Raw genomic sequence first — 23,720 nt, 5'->3', positions numbered from 1 at the left:
AGTATTTGTAACAAAAAGTGCTTCTAAGAATAAGCAAGTATTACAGCAATGTATTGTAGCAAGAGTTTTCACGTATGAGCAGCAGCTCGTGAAAAATTGAGAGAGAATATGAATGACTTTTTTCTGTGTGTTGTTGTTATCTCTCAATGAGGTAGGTTGTTCTTTATATAGTAGTGAGAAGGACCGTTGGAGTGATGACAAAATATTGGTCTTTGATGAGCATTCAATGTCATTACTTCTATGTTTCTTGCCATAACCATTTTGTCTCCCTGAATAACTTCTTTCTTAAAATACTTCCTTTCCATATTGAGAGATTCTTTCCGTTACTCTTTCTGGATTTGGTGAATCTTCAGCAGAGTCTTGTTGTATCAGAGTCATGCGTCAGAAGGAGATTATGTCTGAGTTCATCAGAACTTCTCAGAGTACTAGTCTTTTTGATCATCAGAACTAAGACCAGTAGTAGTTAGAGCTTCTGTTTCTTTTTATTGTCTTGCTTTGCTCAGATTCAGAACTTCTTGGGCGCACTTCTTCCTCAGATACGTCTGATCTTATAGCACTTTGTATCTGATCAATGTTTGTATCTGATAAAATGATCAGAGTCCTTCGTTTCTGTTCAGAGTCTTGCATACTTAGAAAAATTTCATTAGGGTGCCATTTTTGGTTTCATCCTTGGTTATCATCAAAATCCTGGAATTCTATTGTAGAACTAATTTTGTTCTCACAATCTCCCCTTTTTGATGATGACCAAACAATTTTAATTTAGAGATGAACCATCTTTAGATAAGAGTAATAGATCAGATGGAAGTGAGTTCCCCCTGAGATAAGTCTTGGAGTTTAGAAGTTCTTACCGGACCTTCCATGATATGGTGTTTCTAGCTACTCTCCTGCAAATTTCTAAGTCAAAAACTACAAACAATGTTTGCAGAGTTCTGATAGGAGTTAGATATGTTTTCATCAGAGTTGTTTTTAGTTCTCCCCCTTTTTGTCAGAATCAAAAAGACTTAGTGAAAATGAAAGTGCAAAAGGATATATAATATATATATATATATATAATATATATATATATATATATATATATATATATATATATATATTATATATATATATATTATATTATATATATATATATATATATATATATATATATAGCAGGTACAGATGCCAGAAACACATAAAAACAAGAATGCAGAGAACAACAAGCAATTAAGAGCAGAGCAACAAGCAAATCAGAATAACAAGAAAAAATGAAAGAACATGAAAGCAAATCCTAGGTGCCTAAGGGTTGGGAGGTGGAGGCATCCTCTGGAGCAGGTGGGTCAGCAGATTCTGAATGTTGAAATAAATCAATGTGAGGAAGTTCCAGAGGCTTAGAGGTAGAAACAATATTTTTCTTTTTAAAAGATGATTTTGAAAATTTTCCTTTCTGACATGCTTCACATAGAGCATCTGAAGAAAACTTCAGCTTAGGTAGACCTCTGACAAACTCGAGTTTATTTAGCTGAGATGGCTTTCTCATTCTAATGTGGCCCAAGCATCTATGCCATACCCATTGCTCTTCATGAAAAGACATTAAACATTTTACATTTTATTCTTTTAAATCCGAAAGATTTATTTTATAAATATTATTTTTCCTCTTGCCAGTTGTCGCAACCTGAAAAATACAGTGCGCGAAAAAGAAAAAAAACGGCGAAAGAAAATGACAGAAGAGTCGCCACCGTGCGTTATTCATCCCAAAGGAGGGAAAGGAAACGCTCGAAGTAAACCTGAAAAAGGAAAGGACAAGACGGGGTCTTGCAACCAAATCCTGGGTTCGGGAGTCGGTTATGCGAAGGGAAGGTATTAGCACCCCTACGCATCCGTAGTACTCTACGGGATCCACTTTTGTAGTTCTTGTCTAAAGGGTGTGGGTTTATCTAATGTGTTATTTACTAAAAAAAGGGTTAAATGAAAATGACTCGCGCAGATGTCGCATCCACTGCATACGTATCTCATCTGAATATGAGAATCAGAGTCTTCGTAGCTCGGCTGACCTATGGGTTGGGGGGATGTGTGCTCGCTAAGACATCGCGTCTTATGCCTATGTATCTCATCTGGAATGAGAATCAGAGCAAACCGTAGTTCGACTGACCTATGGGTTGGGGGGATGTGTGCGGGTTTTGGACGAACGACGTCACTACGCAATCTACCGGATGCTCGACCTTTGGAGACTTACTCGCCTGTAGTAGAAGGAGATAACGCGTTGCTTTGGGTTTTAGGGTTTGGGATGCTCGAGGGCAAAAAGGCAGTCCTTGACGAAGGAACCGCGCTACCTGTGGGGATATGAATACAAAACACAAAACAAGTATCTCAAAGTAAAATGCCACCAAGGGGCTCAAACATTGCCTCCTATCGAGGTCTTCCAGCTAAGAAAGCGGTAAAGTGCGAGCAAGGGAAAAAATTACCACACGGATAAAGATCCGAAGTTTCAGCAATTAAAGGGATAAGCAACCCTGAAATCTCTCAAGCTAGACCATCAAAGAAAGCCAGTCAGTACGGGTAATTGTAGCGGTGTATTCGTCGCTATATGATTTATTGGTTAAACCATAAGCAAAGCATACAATGAATTCGAGTCGCCACCGCAATTTTATTTATCCAAAGGACTGGCTAAAAAGCGAACAAAAGCCTAAGAAGTTTTACACATAGAAAACTAATAAAAAGATCAGAGAGTCTGGGTAAGGGGTAAATTACGCAATGGGAAGGTGTTAAGCACCCACTACGTCCTAGGTACTCCTAGGGAGCCCTTTTCACACTTGTTGTATAAAATTGTTATTTGTTATGAAATATTTATTGTGCAAACATGATTGGGATGATGAGAAAAGAATATACAATTTAATTATTTTTGTGTTCGAACGGATGAACCCGTTGCCTACGTACCTTCCCATACAAGGTAAATGATCAAAACGTCGTAGTTCGGCTAAAAGATTTCCAAAAGTTAGTGGATTCAATTATAAACACAAGCCTTAAGGTCTTTCGTTATCCACGGGAGAAAACTCAACCTTATACAAACAACAAGTCCACCATGTGAGAAAAGCTTCAACTTGCTAGCGAGGGGTTAACCCTATAATAAGCAAGGAAGACTTACAATTCAATCAACTAAGGACAAATAGGTGAGATTAACATCAACCAACTAGGATAAATCAAACCTATGGCTAATGTATGAAAACTTAACAGGAATGGACAAAGCCACAAAACAATTGAATAGGTGAAGTTAATTGATTATGAGTATTCATGAAAGTAGGGTCAAAGTATGATTGAGATTGATTCAAAAAGAAGTATTATGAAATGGAGTTTGAAAAGTCAAGGACTTAAGGTCCAGGTTTCTAAATTGAAAGCATGAAGATGTTTGCACAATATTTATCTCAAGTTTTGAAAGCAATGTGTGAAAAGGTTTAGGACAAAATGGATGAATGGATGAAGATGGAGTGTAAAACTTCCTAGAAGGTTCACCTCTTGAAATCATATAGAAGATGACTCAAGTGTGTCCTTTGGAATAGGCAATGAGCAATAATGAATAAGCAAAGCAAAGGAGGAAAGTCAACAAAAGCGGATACCGGATGCCAATTGCTGGACTTATACCAATCTCCTAAAACAAAACTGGATATCAGAGGCCACTCTATGGACTTATACCAATCTCCTCAACAAAGAAATAAAAAGTGGATACCGGATGCCAATCTATCTGGACTTATACCAATCTCCAACAAAAACAAAGCAGACACTTGGATGTCAGATGCCAATCTATCTGGGCTTACTCTAACCTCCAACATATGATCATAGGAAAACAAATGCCAAATTACACGGACTTACAATTGCATCCTCACATACAACAAACAAGTGCATCAAGCAAAGAGAAGATGAGTGGCCAATGAGATGGTCTTATACTCACTTCCATATCATAGGAACAATGGCCAATGAATGGTCTTACAATTGTCCTCAATGGGCAAACAACAAAGATATGTCACAAAGACAAATGAAATGATCACGCACTAATGAGCAATTAATGGTGATAAATGCACAAAGCATGCAAGCACACATGTACAAATGGATTAAGTAATCAATCAACCAAAGTCATTCAGCACACTCTATAGCCAAACAATGAGGCTCATACAAAGGGTAGGCACTGAAGCCAACTGGAATAGGGTTAATGGTGCTCTTAACCTTGACATTGAGAGCCAAGGTGAAGCAGATGAAAGGATATGAGGGGTGTGCCTCATCACTCTTATCCCTGGTCAGGGAGAGCATTGAATATCAGAAAGTGTGGGAGTTCAGAAAGATGGAACTCTCTCCACAAGTTAGACTCTATAGATCTTGGGTTTTTACTCACTATGCATCAACACAAGTAGTGTGAGCAAGGTGAGTGACTCACAGAATAGTAGGAGATAGGCTACATATCTCTTTGATCTACCAATTTCCTCAAATGAGGACTTTTCCTGCTTGGGACAAAAGTAAACAATCACAAACATTGCCTCTTAAGTAGGACTTTAGACAGTTGCCTGGCCAAGTAACAGGCCAGGTCTTCCAGACTACATGAAGAAAAAGGATTCTACCTCAATGCTAATGCTATCAAGCAAAGCAATGCAAGTTCTCAAGGAACTATTAGCAACTAATGGTACCTGAAATCAATCAAATAAAATCAGTATACAACTCAAATTCAAAACCAATATAAGATAAGGATCAACAGTCAACTCAAATGTGCAATGCACAAAGCTTAAAGCATAAGAGCTAAGCATCCTACAAAACAAACAAGTTAGTTCATGATAATCAATCAAACTCAAGCAACTTGCATTAATCTCCTTGAAGCATTTGCTTCTTAACCTGAAAAACCAAAATCAAACATGAGCAACAAGACCACTAGGACAAGCCTAGGGTCAAAAGGAGATAAAAAATCCAAAACAGCAAGTGAAAGCTATCCAAAATCAAGTTCAAACAATTAAGAAACAAACCCAAGTGGTTTCATATTCATATCATTCATCATTATCATTTCACAAGCAAATTAGGTCAAGGCATGTCATATAGAACCTCAAAGAAGTCAACAGAAAGATTCAAGTCGAATCCAATCACAAACATTTCAAAAAATTCTCAAATAAATCATGATCAACCATCATCCATAACATGATAAGCATACCAAATTTCAGCTCATTTGGATCAAAGTAAGTAGGTCAATGAAAATCAGAAAGTCAAAGCAAGTTCAAGCAAACACATACAAAGCATCAAAACATCCACCAACTTCAATTAATCATAAAACAGAAACAAAACATGATAAATGAATGGGACCAAAGCCATGAAAAACTTTAAGATGTCTACATTACTCATGTCAAATTTCAAGTCCATCCAATTAAGCATTAGAATTTCACAAACCAAATACAAACATGTATCACAAAAAGTCAACAAATGACCAAACAGGGGAGAAAATTCCAATCAAATAGGAAATGCCATCAATAATTCCAGAAACATTCACATGTATTCTCAACATCCATAAGTATGTTCATGCAAAAATCCAGACCATTTTGTGTTCAATAAGCATGGTAATTAAAATCATGAAGTTGGACATGAATGGTGTGACACAAATTGTCACACCTCTATTCAAAAAATCATATCTCATCAACCAACAATGATAAATTCACAAGCAAATTGAGAGGCATTGGATTATGTATCATCATTTCACAAGCAAATTGGCATGACATACACAAAATGGACATACATGAACAAACCCTAGCACATTTAAAAATCCACACGTGCAAAAAATCTGGAAAAATCACCATAATAAACTAGAGATCATGAGGAGCATTTCACAAAAAATCCCATCAAATTTGGATTAAAAATGAGTGACTTATGAATTTTCTAAGTTTGCCAAACCAAATGAAATAATATTTGAAAAAAATAAAATGAATTAATTAAATTAATAACGGGCAGTGGCAATTTTGTAAATAGTCGACCCCTTAAGTGAAACGCTGCGTTTCACTTAAGGGCGTGTCCACACCTGATTCGCGCATGGCAATGGAACAGTGAATCTCATGCAACACAAAAATTCCAGCAGCTAAACACGTTTTCTGGGTTTTTAAAATTAGGGTTTATGCTACAATAACTTGTTCATCATCGTGATGAACAAATTTCCCAGAATTTGGAAACAAGCATAGCATTCAAATCAGCAAACAATGTACATCAATAATCCAACCTCGATTTTCATTAATTCGAGCTAACAAGAAAGAAATGAGCACAACAACATTTGACCAACAAACTTTAAATCCATGTTTCTCTCTCAATACACAACCATTTCTCACGATTCAAAGTTCAATATAATCAACATGGGAGGATCTTTAATAAGCATAGCATGATTTCAACAAAAGCATGGTTCGAACTTTTACCTTGTTTGAAGAACAGTGATGGAATAGTGGTTTTCTGGCCGTGTTGAGTTGAAACAGATGCGCCTAGAGGTTTGTATTGATGAATAGAAGTAGGATTTGGAGCTCAGCTACCTTGATTTGGCTCAAACACTCGACTGCCATGGGAGAGAGTCAAGGGAACAGTGTTGGTATTTGGCTTTACAGTTGTGAAGTAACACTTGCAAAAGCTTCCAAAGGGATGGTGGATGATGGTCCAATACACAGAAGCACGAATTCTTTGGAGATTTTCCAGAAAAATTCAAGTGAAGGATGAGAGTTTTTTGAGAGAAATATGAAAGTTTGGATCTGATTTGTAAAATGTGGCTAGGGTTTTCTATCAGAAATGTGCAATATATACTTTGATTAACAAATGCCTAAGCTTGGTTAGTGGAATGGTAATTGGATTTAGTTCAAATGAAGTGTTTTGGCCAATTAATGAAATTGCTCAAATTGCATGTGCATGGCATGCTACAGTGCGAAATTGGGCCTAAACAGTCTCCAAATGTGATTTTCAGTCATTTGCAATTGGTAGAATATGTGGACAATGGTTAATTTGAAAGTTCATTTTTCACCCCTCTCTTTTTTAATTCAATGCACTTGAAAAAGGCCATTTTTATTGGATGATTTTTGGTGAAATGTGATGAAGGATTTGGATAGAGCATATCAAATGTGACTTGTAGCAAAAAACCTCACTCAATTTGGCCAAATGGTTTGAAAGTTATCTCACTTTGAAGTTCAAAAATTCTTGAGAAAGATTTGATCATAACTTGCCAACCACACATGAGAAATGAGTGTTCTTGGACTTTTTGGAAATGGGAGAACAAGATCTTCAACTTTCATGTTGGACAAAAATTCATTTGAAGCATGTATGATGAAGTAATTTTGGGGAGAAGAACTTTCCATTTTTGGCAAATTCCAATTACAGGTCAACTTTCTATTTTTGGAAACTTCTTGTCTGACCTCAAATTCTTCATTGTGGATGTTTGACATGTTATATGAGGCTTATATGGACATTAATGAGACCTCTCAAACCAATTCCCACCATCAAATCACTGATTAAATGCACAGTTGACCACAGTTGACTTTGCTAGGGTTTTGGTTGACTGAACCATGTTCTGATGAATTCCAAGCCCCTACCACTTGATATCTTGATTCAAAATGATGTCACAACTCAAATGAGATATTGATGAATGATCATGGTGCCCAAATTCTTCAAGAATGGCCACCATCTATTGCTCAATGACTGTTTTGACTGATTTGATCTAGCTGGCTTCATCTGCAAGTAGCATGGTTAGATGACAATATTTTTGTACTTTTGGTTAATAAACAAATGAAAAGCAATGATACACAAATGCAATACATGCTTGGTGATCAAGAACCATACTCACAAGATAACCCACCCACTAGGAGGGAAGCAAAGGTGTACAAAGATCCTTGAGGCAATGATATGGTATGATATGATGCCATGAGGGATCTTAGGGACCAAATTGGGGTCTTACAGTAATCAGAATAAACCTCCGAACGGTATCCCTGCAAGAGTATGTGAGTCCTCACAAAAACTCGACAAAAGGGTTAGACAAACAAGATGAAATCAAGAGAAGACGAGGCCATGGCAATACAAGACAGATGAGAACAAAACAGAACAAAAAAACGAATACTGTCACATTCGCGACTGCATCGCCTAGCGAAAGCTTAGCGAAGCTTCGCTGCATGCTCGCCTAGCAAAGCGGCTAGCGAGCGCCTGCGGGTTTTGGATTTCTCATTGATAACAGTACGATTTTAAGGACTCCAAACCCTATGGCATTCATCTCAGAAACGAAATTATTAAACATTCAAGACACTATTTACATATTCATACGCAAACATGAACCCGTGGGCAAAACCCTGACGTAACCTCATATATTCAGAGTATTCAAATTCAACGCATAGAGTAATAAGAACAACGGCATACCTGATGAGAGGGACCGATCGAACGGCGCGACTGGATTTGCAAAGCGATGTTAGGTTTGCGTGAGGCGGAGGCAAAAGAGCGTGTGAGTCGGAGTGAACTTCTCAGAGCTGCCTGAAGGTTGCTGCTGAGTAATTCCTAGGACTCCTTCTCTCAAAATCTTTCTCCAGTGAAACTCCCGTGAATCTCCCGGTGTAACTCCGAGTGTCCTTCTCCCTCTACTGAAACTTCAGTATTTATAGACTAATTTTCGTGGACTTGTGGGCTTAGAATGAGGTCAGCTGAGGCCCAAAGCTTTTCTGTTATTTTCTGAAATGCGTGCCCTTCGCCTAGCGAAGGATCTGCTAGCCTAGCGAGCATGACAGTACTCTTCGCTAGGCGAAGCATCTGCTCACCTAGCGAGCATAACAGCTCAGCAGCAGATTCTCGTTTCTTCAAGCTTGGCAATTTGCGCGGTGAATAGGCCCCATTTGGACCTGTTGGTAGTACCTCAAGTCTTTTCCTTGTGTTGACTGATCGTCTAAATAGGACCCACAAAGTGTCCTGGATGATGTTCGAGCTTCTTGGAGCTAATTCTGATTGACATGATGCAACGTGATATGAAATGCTAAATGACCTAAAAAATGAATGCATGAATGAGGAGGGCAAATTTTGGGGTGTTACAGCTGCCCCTAATCAATCAACTGGAGACCCGAAAAGAAGATAGCAGCGGCTTTCGCACTTTCGAGGTATCAATGGATTGAATATAATAAAAGCCCAAAAATTTACACTGAAGTGAAGTGAAATAACAATGCCTGTCAAAGAGGTGGTCTTGAAAGAAGAATCTGTCTGGTACGGTGAGAGTCAGCCTGAACACCGAAAAAGAACGTTAACCTGGATACCAAAATAAATGGTAACACACAAAAAATAATAACCATGGCCTGAATGCCGCTCATCAGTCTGAATACTGGAAAGGACTTTGATCTGAACATCGGAAAACTGGCCTGAACGCCACTTCGGTCTGGATACCGGAAGATTGGCCTGAATGCCACTTCGGTCTGGATACCGGCAAATTGGCCTGAATGCCACTTCAGTCTGGATACCGGAAGATTGGCCTGAATGCCACTTCAATCTGAATATCGGGAAATTGGCCTGAATGCCACTTCGATCTGAATATCGGAAATTAACCTGAATGCCACTTCGATCTGAATATCGGAAATTGGCCTGAATGCCACTTCGATCTGAATATCGGGAAATTGGCCTGAATGCCACTTCGATCTGAATATCGGGAAATTGGCCTGAATGCCACTTTGATCTGAATATCGGAAATTGGCCTGAATGCCACTTCGGTCTGGATACCGGGAAATTGGCCTGAATGCCACTTCGGTCTGAATACCGGAAAAACTTCATGCCTGTCAGCATCGGCAGAAAATAGGGAAAGATAATAGAGGTGGCGCATGGGCCAATGACACTTGCTGGGGATAACAAAGGTAAGTCATGAACAATCTTCAGTCTGAGTACTGGAAACAACTTCTAGCTTATCACTTAGGTCCTATCAAGACATGCTTACATGCGTATGTTTGAATTTTTCAATGGCGTAATGCTCCATGAAAATGGAAATGCTACGCGATTTGGAAGGATGCAATGCAATATGATTCTACATGCAGGGATGCGAAATGCTGGGTAGAATGCCAAGCTGAGGCAAGGGGATCTGCTGGGGAAATGATCACCATCTTCTGGACCCTGGCAAGGCTGCGGGAGATGCACAGCGCAAAGAGTTATGTGGGGAAATGACCCGCCACACGGTGTTCTAGCAATGACGAAATGCCGAGATTCAGACTGGGGAGAGAACGACACTGAAAACCTGCTGTTGGGGAAAGCGATAGTGGTTCTGGCAACCACGATCTGCGAGAGATGACTCAGCAGGGGAAGCAAACACTGATACGGTACCGAGGTTCTGCTTCAAGGAAAGAAACCATGGATCTGGCATTGGGATTATCGATCTGGCCTCGAACTCTAAGGAGCAGCCACTTCTGCTGGGAAGATACAGTCTGGCACTGTCAACTCCGCTGGGGATATATAGTCTGGCACTGTCAACTCTACTGGGGAGTGTATGTTCTGAAACAAACGCTTGGGGAAGTACAGTGGTGAGAACCTGCTGGGGATTGAAGAATCCAACACTCTGATCAGCTCTGCAGGAATAAAACACCGAATTCGTCTGTTGGCGACTTCACTGGCGAAGATATTCACGATCATCTGCAGGGAATTTAAGGAAATGCCCCGAGGGTATCTGTTCTGAATAGACGATCCAAGGCACTTAAAAGTTACAGCAATTTTAAATGTTTATTAAGCATGTATCTGTAAAGCCCTTATGTGTCATGATGCAATGTTTATCAAAAATTCGGACGTCATTTTTGCAAACAAAACTGTAAAATGAAAATGAAAACAGAGATATACTGAATAACATGATTTTATTGATTGAATGGCCTCTGAATAGGCATTTACATCAGGAAGCAATTCCTGGAAAGAGGTAATCGCACAAAAGATAAAAGCAGAAATTAATCTAATGGCAATGTGAAATGGATTTCTATTGGGTTCCAATTCTGCTATGACTTGCCCGTCTTCAAGATCCTCCAGATGATCAGCCTTCTGAAAAGGTGATTGGACTGTTTCCTACCCTTTCGAAAATTTCCCGTCATCGACATGAGATGAGATTCAGAACTAACTCAGAACGCAGTCATTCGCTTAATCCCTAATTTTTTCCTGGATCGCCCTTTTCGGGTTATCAATCCACCGGGATACCCATTTCTGCCTAAGTTGCCTTTTCAGGTTTTCAACTTACCGGGTGTACAATCTTTTCATTTTTAATCCCTAATTTTTGCCCGAACCTTTTAATTTTCTTGGTTCGTCGGGATGCCCATTTTTGCCTGGACTATTCTTTTTACCGTCCAGCGGGTCTATTTTATGCGAAGTATTTTTTAACTGCGTCTGAGTTCACAGGGGAAGTGAAGTTTTCACCATCCATAGTCGCAAGCATTAAGGCCCCACCATCAAAAACCTTGGTGACAATATACGGTCCATCATAGTTAGGAGTCCACTTGCCTCTGTGATCTGTCTAAGGAGGAAGGATCCTTTTCAACACTAAATCTCCGACTTGGAAACAACGAGGACGCACTTTCTGATCAAAGGCTCTCTTCATCTGACTCTGATACAACTGCCCATGACAAATGGCTGCCATTCGCTTCTCTTCGATAAGACTCAACTCATTGAACCTTGTCCGAATCCATTCGGCTTCGTCTAACTTGACATCCAACAGGACTCTTAGAGAAGGAATCTCAACTTCAACAAGTAGGACGGCTTCCATACCATACACCAGGGAGTAAGGGGTTGCCCCAATCGATGTACGTACTGAAGTACGGTACCCATGCAAGGCGAAGGGTAGCATCTCATGCCAATCTCTGTACGTGACGATCATCTTCTGCACAATCTTCTTTATGTTCTTATTTGCCGCCTCAACAGTGTCGTTCATCTTAGGGTGGTAAGGGGACGAATTGTGATGCTGAATGTTGAAGTTCTGACACAACTCCTTCATCATTTTGTTGTTGAGATTAGAACCATTATCAGTAATGATTCTTTCGGGAATCCCATAGCGACAAATGATTTCTTTCTTGATGAAACGGGCAACCACATGTCTGGTGACATTTGCGAACGACGCTGCTTCGACCCACTTGGTGAAATAGTCGATGGCAACAAGGATGAAGCGATGCCCATTGGAAGCAGTCGGCTCAATCTTTCCAATCATGTCAATGCCCCACATAGCAAACGGCCACGGCGAAAACATCACATTCAGAGGATTCGGCGGTACATGCACCTTATCAGCATAAATCTGGCATTTATGACACTTCCGAGCATATTTGAAGCAATCTGAATCCATGGTCATCCAATAATAACCCACTCTCAATAATTTCTTAGCCATTGCATGTCCGCCGGCATGAGTACCGAAGGAACCTTCATGAACTTCCTACATTAACATGTCCGCCTCGTGTCTGTCCACGCATCTGAGCAAAACCATGTCGAAGTTCCTCTTATACAGCACATCGTCTTTATTCAAGAAGAAACTGCCTGCCAATCTTCTCAAAGTCTGTCTGTCGTTGTTGGATGCCCCTACAGGATACTCTTGATTCTTCAGAAAGCACTTGATATCGTGATACCAGGGCTTGTCATCGACTATTAGTTCAGCAGCAAATGTAACACCCTCCTAAAATACCCCAAATATTTAATTAAAATAGCAATATATCAATCAGAGTAATTATGCAATTAAGGGTGTCACACAATCATTTCACACCATTCACCATAATAACTGTCATGCTCTTTTATTAACTCAAAACATAAAGCATTTGCACAATACGCAGCGGATAGAAATCAAATCAATCATGCAAAACATGTAACACATTACATGTAAAATTATTCATCAAGGTAAAACATCCCGTCCCGATGTTACATCTATCAGAGCATGACCCACTAAGGAGACTACACTAGACTCCAAGCACTAGCTTCTACTCAATCACTGCTCGTTACCTGAAAAATAGTTGTAAGGGTGAGTTCCTCAATCGATATAATAAGCATTATAAAATATCATGTAATGCTAAGTAAATAACACATTAATCACCCTAATCATATCACACATTCGGTAACGGCACATCAACCCAAACATCATAATCATGCTCAACATAAACATCAAAACACACGTATAATATTGGAACACATCCATTCATATTATACACAATACATACTTTATGCAATGAGACTCCATGCATGCGGTACCGACTATTCGTGAACATATAGTTCACCTCACCGATCAAATCCAGATACGGCTACCAAGCCCACTAGTCCCACTCATTTGAGACCTAGTGACTCACTCACTAATTCCTCACCACGGGAATTAGCTACCACCAACTCACTAATTCCTCACTATGGGAATTAGCTACCACCATACAGACTACAATATGCATGCTAAATCACCTAGCAATGCAAAATCATCAACAATAATCCACAATGATTTACTCACTAATTCCTCACTATGGGAATTAGCTACCACCATAAAGGCCACAATATGCATGCTAAATCACCTAGCAATGCAAAATGATCAACAATAATCCACAATGATTTACTCACTAATTCCTCACTATGGGAATTAGCTACCACCATAAAGGCCATAATATGCATGCTAATTCACCTAGCAATGCAACATCATTAACAACAATCCACAATGGACATATGCTCACACTCTAAGCCATAAAACAGTCCATTCACCAACACATGCATAATATATACATTCACAACATTATGCATATTTTCACACATCATCAGCATATTTATCACATAATCATATTATGTCATGCCAAATAATTCAGTCACAGTATTAGCACACTCTACTAACACCTATCCTACTCAAAACAACGGGAAATAATCCCTACTATATCACACACCGATATAGGCCAATCACCAATTATGTTCACAACATTAAAATATCAATTTTTCCAATTTCCAACAGTGTTAATCGGTTAACGCCCTGGGTTAACCGGTTAACGCAGGACAGAACACGCTTCCTGGCCAATTTTAACAGTGTTAACCGGTTAACGCCCTGGGTTAACCGGTTAACGCAGACAGAACAACAATTTCTCAGAAATCACAACAGTGTTAACCGGTTAACGCCCTGGGTTAACCGGTTAACGCAAGCAAAACAGCAATACCTCACAATTCCTAACAGTGTTAACCGGTTAACACCCTGGGTTAACCGGTTAACGCAAGACAGAAAGCTGTTCCTGCGCTAACACGAAGCAGAATGCAGAATTATCCGCATTTTCCGCCGTTGGAGGACTTCCGGACCTCCGATTCCGATTCCGTAAAAAGCTATACGTTCGGGAAATCACAACTCACACAAATACAGATTCAATTACAGCTTTAACACAACTTATCCAACACAATTTTTCAGCATTCAACATCCCAATTAGGGTCAATTCAACGGTTTATCACTACCCATTACATGTTAACCCATAATACCCATTAAACGACGATAAACCCCCCTTACCTGAGTTAATCCGGCGAATCTTTAAGCTTCAAGCTTTTCTCTTTTCCAACCTTCTTCCTCTTGCTCTGTCTCTTTGCCCTTTTCCTCTTTTCAGCCGCTTCTCTGCTTTTCACGTGAAAACTCTTTTTACCAAAAAATGGAACTCTTTTTCCTTATTTCCAACTTATATATTTTCCAATAATTATTATTCCAATAATAATAATAATAATAATCCAAAATCCCAATTATTTAATTAAATTAATAAATATAATATTAACTTAGATTAAATAATTATCTTATTTTTATCGGGGTGTTACAACTCTCCCCCACTAAAAGAGTTTTCGTCCTCGAAAACATACCTCAAGCGAATAACTTCGGATAAGACTCCTTCATCTGACTCTCAAGTTCCCAAGTCACATTGCCACCTGCTGGTCCTCCCCAAGCTACCTTCACCAAAGCAATCTCTTTACCCCGCAACTGCTTCAACTCTCGATCCTCGATCCTCATAGGTGATGTTTCAACAGTCAGGTTATCTCTCACCTGTACATCATCTATTTGGACTACATGCGACGGATCAGGAATGTACCTCCTCAACTGAGACACATGAAAAACCTCATGCAAATTCGCAAGTGACGGCGGTAAAGCGATACGATAGGCTACCTCTCCTATCCTCTCCAAAATCTGATAAGGACCAATAAATCGAGGTGTCAACTTCTTCGACTTCAAGGCTCGACCAACACCAGTTATCGGAGTAACACGAAGAAACACATGATCTCCCTCTTGGAACTCAAGTGACTTCCTCCTCTTGTCGTGATAACTCTTCTGACGACTCTGAGCAATTCTCATTTTCTCCTGAATCATCTTAATCTTTTCCGTAGTTTGTTGAACAATCTCCGGTCCAACCACAGCACTCTCACCGGACTCATACCAACATAAAGGTGTCCGACATCTCCTACCATACAAAGCTTCAAACGGTGCCATACCAATGCTCGAATGAAAACTATTGTTGTAGGTAAACTCAATCAAAGGTAAATAACATTCCCAAGCACCTCCCTTTTCCAAAACACAAGCCCTCAAAAGATCCTCTAGTGACTGAATCGTCCTCTCAGTCTGACTATCAGTCTGCGGATGATATGCAGAACTCAATCTCAGCTTAGTTCCCAAAGCCCTCTGCAAACCTTCCCAGAACTTCGATGTAAATCTAGGATCTCTGTCCGAAACAATACTCGACGGAATACCATGCAAACTTACAATCTTCTCAATATACAACTCAGCTAATCTCTCTAACGGATAATCCATTCTGATCGGAATGAAATGAGCCGATTTCGTCAATCTGTCGACAATCACCCAAATAGCTTCAAAATTCTTACTTGTCCTCGGTAAACCAGAAACAAAATCCATACTGATACTATCCCACTTCCACTCTGGAATAGCCAACGGTTGCATTAGCCCAGACGGCTTCTGATGCTCAATCTTTGACTTCTGACAAGTCAAACAAGAATAAACAAAACTCGCAATTTCTCTTTTCATTCCCAGCCACCAAAATAACTTTTTCAAATCATGATACATCTTCGTAGCCCCAGGATGAATACTCAGGCCACTACGATGTCCTTCCTCAAGAATACTCTTCTTAAGCTCGGTAACATCCGGAATACACACCCGATTACCTAATTTCAAAACACCATTCTCATCCACTCTGAATTCACCACCTTGACCTTGATTCACTAGAGTCAACTTATCAACCAAAAGCACATCGGATTTCTGACCCTCTCTAATCTCATCCAAAATACCACTCGTTAACTTTAACATTCCCAATTTAACACTATTGTGAGTACTCTCACACACCAAACTCAAGTCTCTAAACTGTTCAATTAAATCCAATTCCTTAACCATTAACATAGACATATTCAATGATTTCCGACTCAATGCATCAGCCACTACGTTTGCTTTACCCGGATGGTAATTCAAACCAAAGTCATAATCCTTCAGAAACTCTAACCATCTCCTCTGTCTCATATTCAGCTCTTTCTGATCAAACAAATACTTTAAACTTTTATGGTCACTGAAAACCTCAAATCTTGACCCGTACAAGTAATGCCTCCATAACTTCAGAACAAATACCACAGCTGCCAACTCTAAATCGTGTGTCGGATAGTTCCTCTCATGAACCCTCAGTTGTCTCGAAGCATAAGCTATAACCTGCTTATTCTGCATCAACACACCATCCAAACCCAACAATGAAGCATCACAGTAAACCTCAAATGATTCCGACGAACTCGGTAATATCAGAATAGGAGCAGTAGTCAACCTTCTCTTTAACTCTTGGAAACCTTCTTCACATTTTGAGTCCCAAACAAACGCTTTCCCCTTTCTAGTCAACATCGTCAACGGTAACGCCAACTTAGAAAATCCCTCGATGAATTTCCTATAATAACCAGCCAAACCAAGAAAACTCCTTATCTCCGAAACTGACTTCGGAGCTTCCCACTTAGATACCGCTTCTATCTTAGAAGGATCAACAGCAACACCACCTCTTGAAATCACATGACCAAGAAAACTAACCTCTTCTAACCAAAATTCACACTTGGACAGTTTAGCAAATAACTTCTTTTCCCGCAGAACTCCCAAAACCACTCTCAAATGTTCAGCATGCTCTTCTTCAGATTTCGAATACACCAAAATATCGTCAATAAACACCACAACAAACTTGTCTAGGTACGGATGGAAAATCCTATTCATATACTCCATAAATACTCCAGGCGCATTAGTCACACCAAAAGGCATTACAGAATACTCATAATGTCCATACCTTGTTCTGAAGGCAGTCTTCTGAATATCCTCAGTTTTCACACGTATTTGATGATATCCCGACCCTCAAATCTATTTTGCTGAACACACTCGCACCAACCAACTGATCCATCAAATCATCAATCCTCGGCAAAGGATACCGATTCTTGATCGTCACTTTATTCAGTTGCCTGTAGTCCACACACAACCTCATAGTACCTTCTTTCTTCTTAAACAATAACACTGGTGCACCCCACGGCGACACACTCGGACGAATAAATTTCTTATCCAACAGATCTTCCAACTGACTCTTCAATTCAGTTAACTCAACAGCAGACATACGGTACGGAGCCATCGATATCGGCCTAGTACCAGGTACCAATTCAATTGAGAACTCAACTTCACGCTCTGGCGGTAATTCATTCACTTCTTCCGGAAACACATCAGGAAAATCACACACCACAGCTAGATCGCAAATCACCAGTTTATCTTTAGCCTCCAAAGTCGCTAACAACATAAACAACTCTGCCCCATCTGTTACTGCCTCATTCACCTGCCTCGCTGATAGAAACAAACTCTTTCCTTCCTCAATCTCAAGAAAGATCACAGTCTTATCAAAACAATTGATATAAACTCGGTTAAACACCAACCAGTTCATACCCAAGATAACATCAATCTGCACTAGTGGAAGACACACAAGGTCCATCCCAAAGTCTCTACCAAAAATACTCAAAGGACAATTTAAACAAACTGAAGTAGTAGTCACTGAACCCTTCGCAGGAGTATCAATCACCATACTACCATGCATCTCAGATATCTCTAACTTAAGTTTCACAGCACAATCCAAAGATATAAAGGAATGAGTAGCACCGGTGTCAATAATAGCTACAAGAGGAAAGCCATAAATATAACACGTACCTCGGATCAAACGATCATCTGCAGAAGTCTCAGAACCCGATAAAGCAAAGACCTTGCCTCCCGACTGGTTCTCTCTCTTCGGCTTAGGACACTGTGGACTGATATGACCCAACTCTCCACAGTTGAAACAAGTCACAGTCTTCAACCGGCACTCTGCAGCCAAGTGACCACCTTTTCCACACTTGAAACACTTCCTCTCAGCACTGGTACATTCATGGACACGATGTCCAGCCTGACCACATCTGTAACACTTAGCAGGGGCACTAGAGTCTCCCCCTCTAGGCCTCTTCATTCCACTCTGTCTCTGGAAACCTTTGCCAGCTGCATACGGTTTCCCACGATCATTCTGATTCTTGCCTTTCCTATCAACCCTCTGCTGATAGCTTTCCGCTCTGGCCTTGGTATCCTGTTCAAAAATCCTGCAACAGTCAACCAAATCAGAAAACACTCTAATCCGCTGATATCCAATAGCCTGCTTGATCTCGGGACGCAACCCGTTCTCAAACTTCACACATTTTGAAAATTCTCCAGCAGCCTCATCATAGGGAGTGTAATACTTCGACAGCTCTATGAACTTAGCAGCATACTCCGTAACAGACCGATTGCCCTGCTTCAATTCTAAGAACTCTATCTCTTTCTTTCCTCTGACATCCTCTGGAAAATACTTCCTCAGGAATCTCTCTCTGAACACCGCCCAAGTGATCTCAGCATTCCCAGCAGATTCCAACTCAGTGCGGGTAGCAACCCACCAATCATCTACTTCTTCTGACAGCATATGCGTACCGAACCTGACCTTCTGGTTATCGGCACACTCAGTCACTCGGAAGATCCTCTCGATCTCCTTCAACCACGTCTGAGCACCATCTGGATCGTATGCTCCCTTGAACATTGGAGGATTGTTCTTCTGGAACTCACTCAGTTGACGAGCAGCTCCCATTCCCACAACATTCGGATTTCCCGCAAGTACTCCAGCCAGCATACCCAGAGCCTCAACAATCGCAGCATCGTCTCTACCTCTTCTAGCCATCTCTATTCTGAAAACCCAACAAGCTAAAACAATAAGTACTGATAGGGTTACACAACACCTATCCCGTATAGGGGAAACAGAATAATTACGACTCGACTCGACCGACTATGCTCTGATACCACTAATGTAACACCCTTCTAAAATACCCCAAATATTTAATTAAAATAGCAATATATCAATCCGAGTAATTATGCAATTAAGGGTGTCACACAATCATTTCACACCATTCACCATAATAACTGTCATGCTCTTTTATTAACTCAAAACATAAAGCATTTGCACAATACGCAGCGGATAGAAATCAAATCAATCATGCAAAACATGTAACACATTACATGTAAAATTATTCATCAAGGTAAAACATCCCGTCCCGATGTTACATATATCAGAGCATGACCCACTAAGGAGACTACACTAGACTCCAAGCACTAGCTTCTACTCAATCACTGGTCGTTACCTGAAAAATAGTTGTAAGGGTGAGTTCCTCAATCGATATAATAAGCATTATAAAATATCATGTAATACTAAGTAAATAACACATTAATCACCCTAATCATATCACACATTGGGTAACGGCACATCAACCCAAACATCATAATCATGCTCAACATAAACATCAAAACACACGTATAATATTGGAACACATCCATTCATATTATACAAAATACATACTTTATGCAATGAGACTCCATGCATGCGGTACCGACTATTCGTGAACATATAGTTCACCTCACCGATCAAATCCAGATACGGCTACCAAGCCCACTAGTCCCACTCATTTGAGACCTAGTGACTCACTCACTAATTCCTCACCACGGGAATTAGCTACCACCAACTCACTAATTCCTCACTATGGGAATTAGCTACCACCATACAGACTACAATATGCATGCTAAATAACCTAGCAATGCAAAATCATCAACAATAATCCACAATGATTTACTCACTAATTCCTCACTATGGGAATTAGCTACCACCATAAAGGCCACAATATGCATGCTAAATCACCTAGCAATGCAAAATCATCAACAATAATCCACAATGATTTACTCACTAATTCCTCACTATGGGAATTAGCTACCACCATAAAGGCCATAATATGCATGCTAATTCACCTAGCAATGCAACATCATTAACAACAATCCACAATGGACATATGCTCACACTCTAAGCCATAAAACAGTCCATTCACCAACACATGCATAATATATACATTCACAACATTATGCATATTTTCACACATCATCAGCATATTTATCACATAATCATATTATGTCATGCCAAATAATTCAGTCACAGTATTAGCACACTCTACTAACACCTATCCTACTCAAAACAACGGGAAATAATCCCTACTATATCACACACCGATATAGGCCAATCACCAATTATGTTCACAACATTAAAATATCAATTTTTCCAATTTCCAACAGTGTTAACCGGTTAACGCCCTGGGTTAACCGGTTAACGTAGGACAGAACACGCTTCCTGGCCAATTTTAACAGTGTTAACCGGTTAACGCCATGGGTTAACCGGTTAACGCAGACAGAACAGCAATTTCTCAGAAATCACAACAGTGTTAACCGGTTAACGCCCTGGGTTAACCGGTTAACGCAAGCAAAACAGCAATACCTCACAATTCCTAACAGTGTTAACCGGTTAACACCCTGGGTTAACCGGTTAACGCAAGACAGAAAGCTGTTCCTGCGCTAACACGAAGCAGAATGCAGAATTATCCGCATTTTCCGCCGTTGGAGGACTTCCGGACCTCCGATTCCGATTCCGTAAAAAGCTATACGTTCGGGAAATCACAACTCACACAAATACAGATTCAATTACAGCTTTAACACAACTTATCCAACACAATTTTTCAGCATTCAACATCCCAATTAGGGTCAATTCAACGGTTTATCACTACCCATTACATGTTAACCCATAATACCCATTAAACGACGATAAACCCCCCTTACCTGAGTTAATCCGGCGAATCTTTAAGCTTCAAGCTTTTCTCTTCTCCAACCTTCTTCCTCTTGCTCTGTCTCTTTGCCCTTTTCCTCTTTTCAGCCGCTTCTCTGCTTTTCACGTGAAAACTCTTTTTACCAAAAAATGGAACTCTTTTTCCTTATTTCCAACTTATATATTTTCCAATAATTATTATTCCAATAATAATAATAATAATAATAATCCAAAAATCCCAATTATTTAATTAAATTAATAAATATAATATTAACTTAGATTAAATAATTATCTTATTTTTATCGGGGTGTTACAGCAAACACATACGCGGCCCTGTCAAGGCGCATCACATCGATCCTGGGAGCATGGTTCCAACGAATTACCTTGATCATGAAGGATAGCGTAGCAAGTGCGTCTGCTATCTGGTTCTCATCACGAGGTATATGATACAATTTTACTGTTGTGAAGAAAGTCAACAGTCTTCTCGTGTAATCTCTGTAGGGGACCAGAGTGGGCTGGAGAGTATTCCAATCACCATTCACTTGATTGATCACCAGAGCTGAATCTCCGAAGATGTCCAGAGTCTTGATTCTCAGATCGATGGCTTGCTCAATACCCAAGATACAGGCCTCGTACTCAGCTTCATTATTTGTGCACTCAAAAGTCAAACGAGCGGTGAAAGGCATGTGGGCCCCTTTCGGAGTAGTAATGACAGCGCCAATTCCACTTCCTCTAGCATTGACAGCCCCATCAAACAACAAAGTCCACTTTTCGTTTGGATCAGGTCCCTCCTCAACAACTGGCTCTTCACAGTGTTTCATCTTGAGGAACATGATGTCTTCATCTGGAAAATCAAACTTCATCGGCTCATAATCATCAATCGGCTGCTGAGCAAGATAGTCTGACAGAATACTCCCTTTGATGGCTTTCTGGGATGTATACTGGATATCGTACTCTATCAGTACCATTTGCCAATGAGCCACCCTTCCGGTGAGAGCTGGCTTCTCGAATATGTATTTGACTGGATCCATCTTGGAGATCAGTAGGGTTGTGTGAGACAGCATGTATTGTCTCAATCGCTTAGCAGCCCATGCAAGTGCACAACATGTTTTCTCAAGCATTGAGTATCTCGACTCGCAATCTGTAAACTTCTTACTGAAGTAGTAGATGGCATGTTATTTCCTACCTGTCTCGTCGTGTTGACCGAGAACACAACCCATAGAATTGTCAAGTACTGTCAAGTACATAATCAGCGGTCTCCCTAGGACTGGAGGCATAAGGATAGGAGGATTCTGCAAATACTCTTTTATCTTCTCGAAAGCCCTTTGACAATCTTCATTCCACCTGATAGCCTGATCTTTCCTCAGCAATTTGAAAATTGGCTCACACGTGGTTGTTAGGTGAGAGATGAACCTTGCAATGTAGTTCAACCTCCCTAAGAACCCACGGACTTGCTTCTCTGTTCTGGGCTCAGGCATTTCCTGTATTGCTTTCACTTTGGCCGGATCCACCTCAATCCCTTTTCCGCTAATAATAAAACCCAACAATTTTCCCGATCTCACCCCGAAAGTGCACTTGTTCGGATTAAGTCTCAGTTTGAATTTCCTTAACCGTTCAAACAATTTCTGCAGATTCACCAAATGTTCTTCTTCTGTCTGAGATTTGGCAATCATATCGTCCATATAAACCTCGATTTCATGATGAATCATATCATGGAACAGAGTCACCATAGCTCGTTGATATGTTGCTCCGGCATTTTTCAGACCAAACGGCATCACCTTGTAGCAGAAGGTGCCCCATGGGGTTATGAAAGTTGTCTTCTCCATGTCTTCTGGTGTCATCTTAATTTGGTTATAGCCAGAAAAGCCATCCATGAAGGAGAACACCGAGAACTGAGCTGTATTATCCACCAAAACGTCGATGTGAGGTAATGGGAAATCATCTTTAGGGCTAGCTCTGTTCAGATCCCGGTAGTCGACACACATCCGTACCTTTCCATCCTTCTTAGGTACTGGGACGATGTTTGCAACCCATGGCGGATAATTGGTGACTGCTAGAAAACCTGCATCCAACTGCTTTTGCACTTCTTCCTTTATCTTGACAGCCATCTCTGGTTTTGTTCTTCTGAGCTTCTGCTTGACCGGAGGACAACCTTCTTTGAGTGGCAAGCGGTGTACCACGATGTCTGTGTCAAGCCCTGGCATGTCCTGGTAAGACCAAGCGAAGATGTCAACATACTCTTGCAGCAATCCAATCAACCCCTTCTTCACATTGTCTTCCAAAGCAGCCCCTATCTTGATTTCTCTCTTGGCGTCCTCGGTGCCGAGATTAATCACTTCGATAGGCTCTTGATACGGTTAAATGACCCTTTCTTCCTGTTTTAAGAACCTGGCAAGTTCTTCAGGGAGTTCACAGTCTTCATCACTCTCTTTTTCAGCTTGAAAGATTGGATTTTCAAAGTCGAAGCGAGCCATAGAAGAACCGTTATCAATAGGATCCGGTGACGTGCATCTGCATGAGTGATGGTATGTGCTTATGAGTGTGAAAGAAAAAAGTGGAAACTAAACAAAACATTGCCATTTTTTTTTATTTTGAAAAACTGCAAAAATAGAAAGA

Source organism: Lathyrus oleraceus, chromosome 3 (genome assembly GCF_024323335.1).
Source record: "Lathyrus oleraceus cultivar Zhongwan6 chromosome 3, CAAS_Psat_ZW6_1.0, whole genome shotgun sequence".
NCBI lineage: Eukaryota > Viridiplantae > Streptophyta > Magnoliopsida > Fabales > Fabaceae > Lathyrus > Lathyrus oleraceus.
This window is presented reverse-complemented; position numbering follows the sequence as displayed.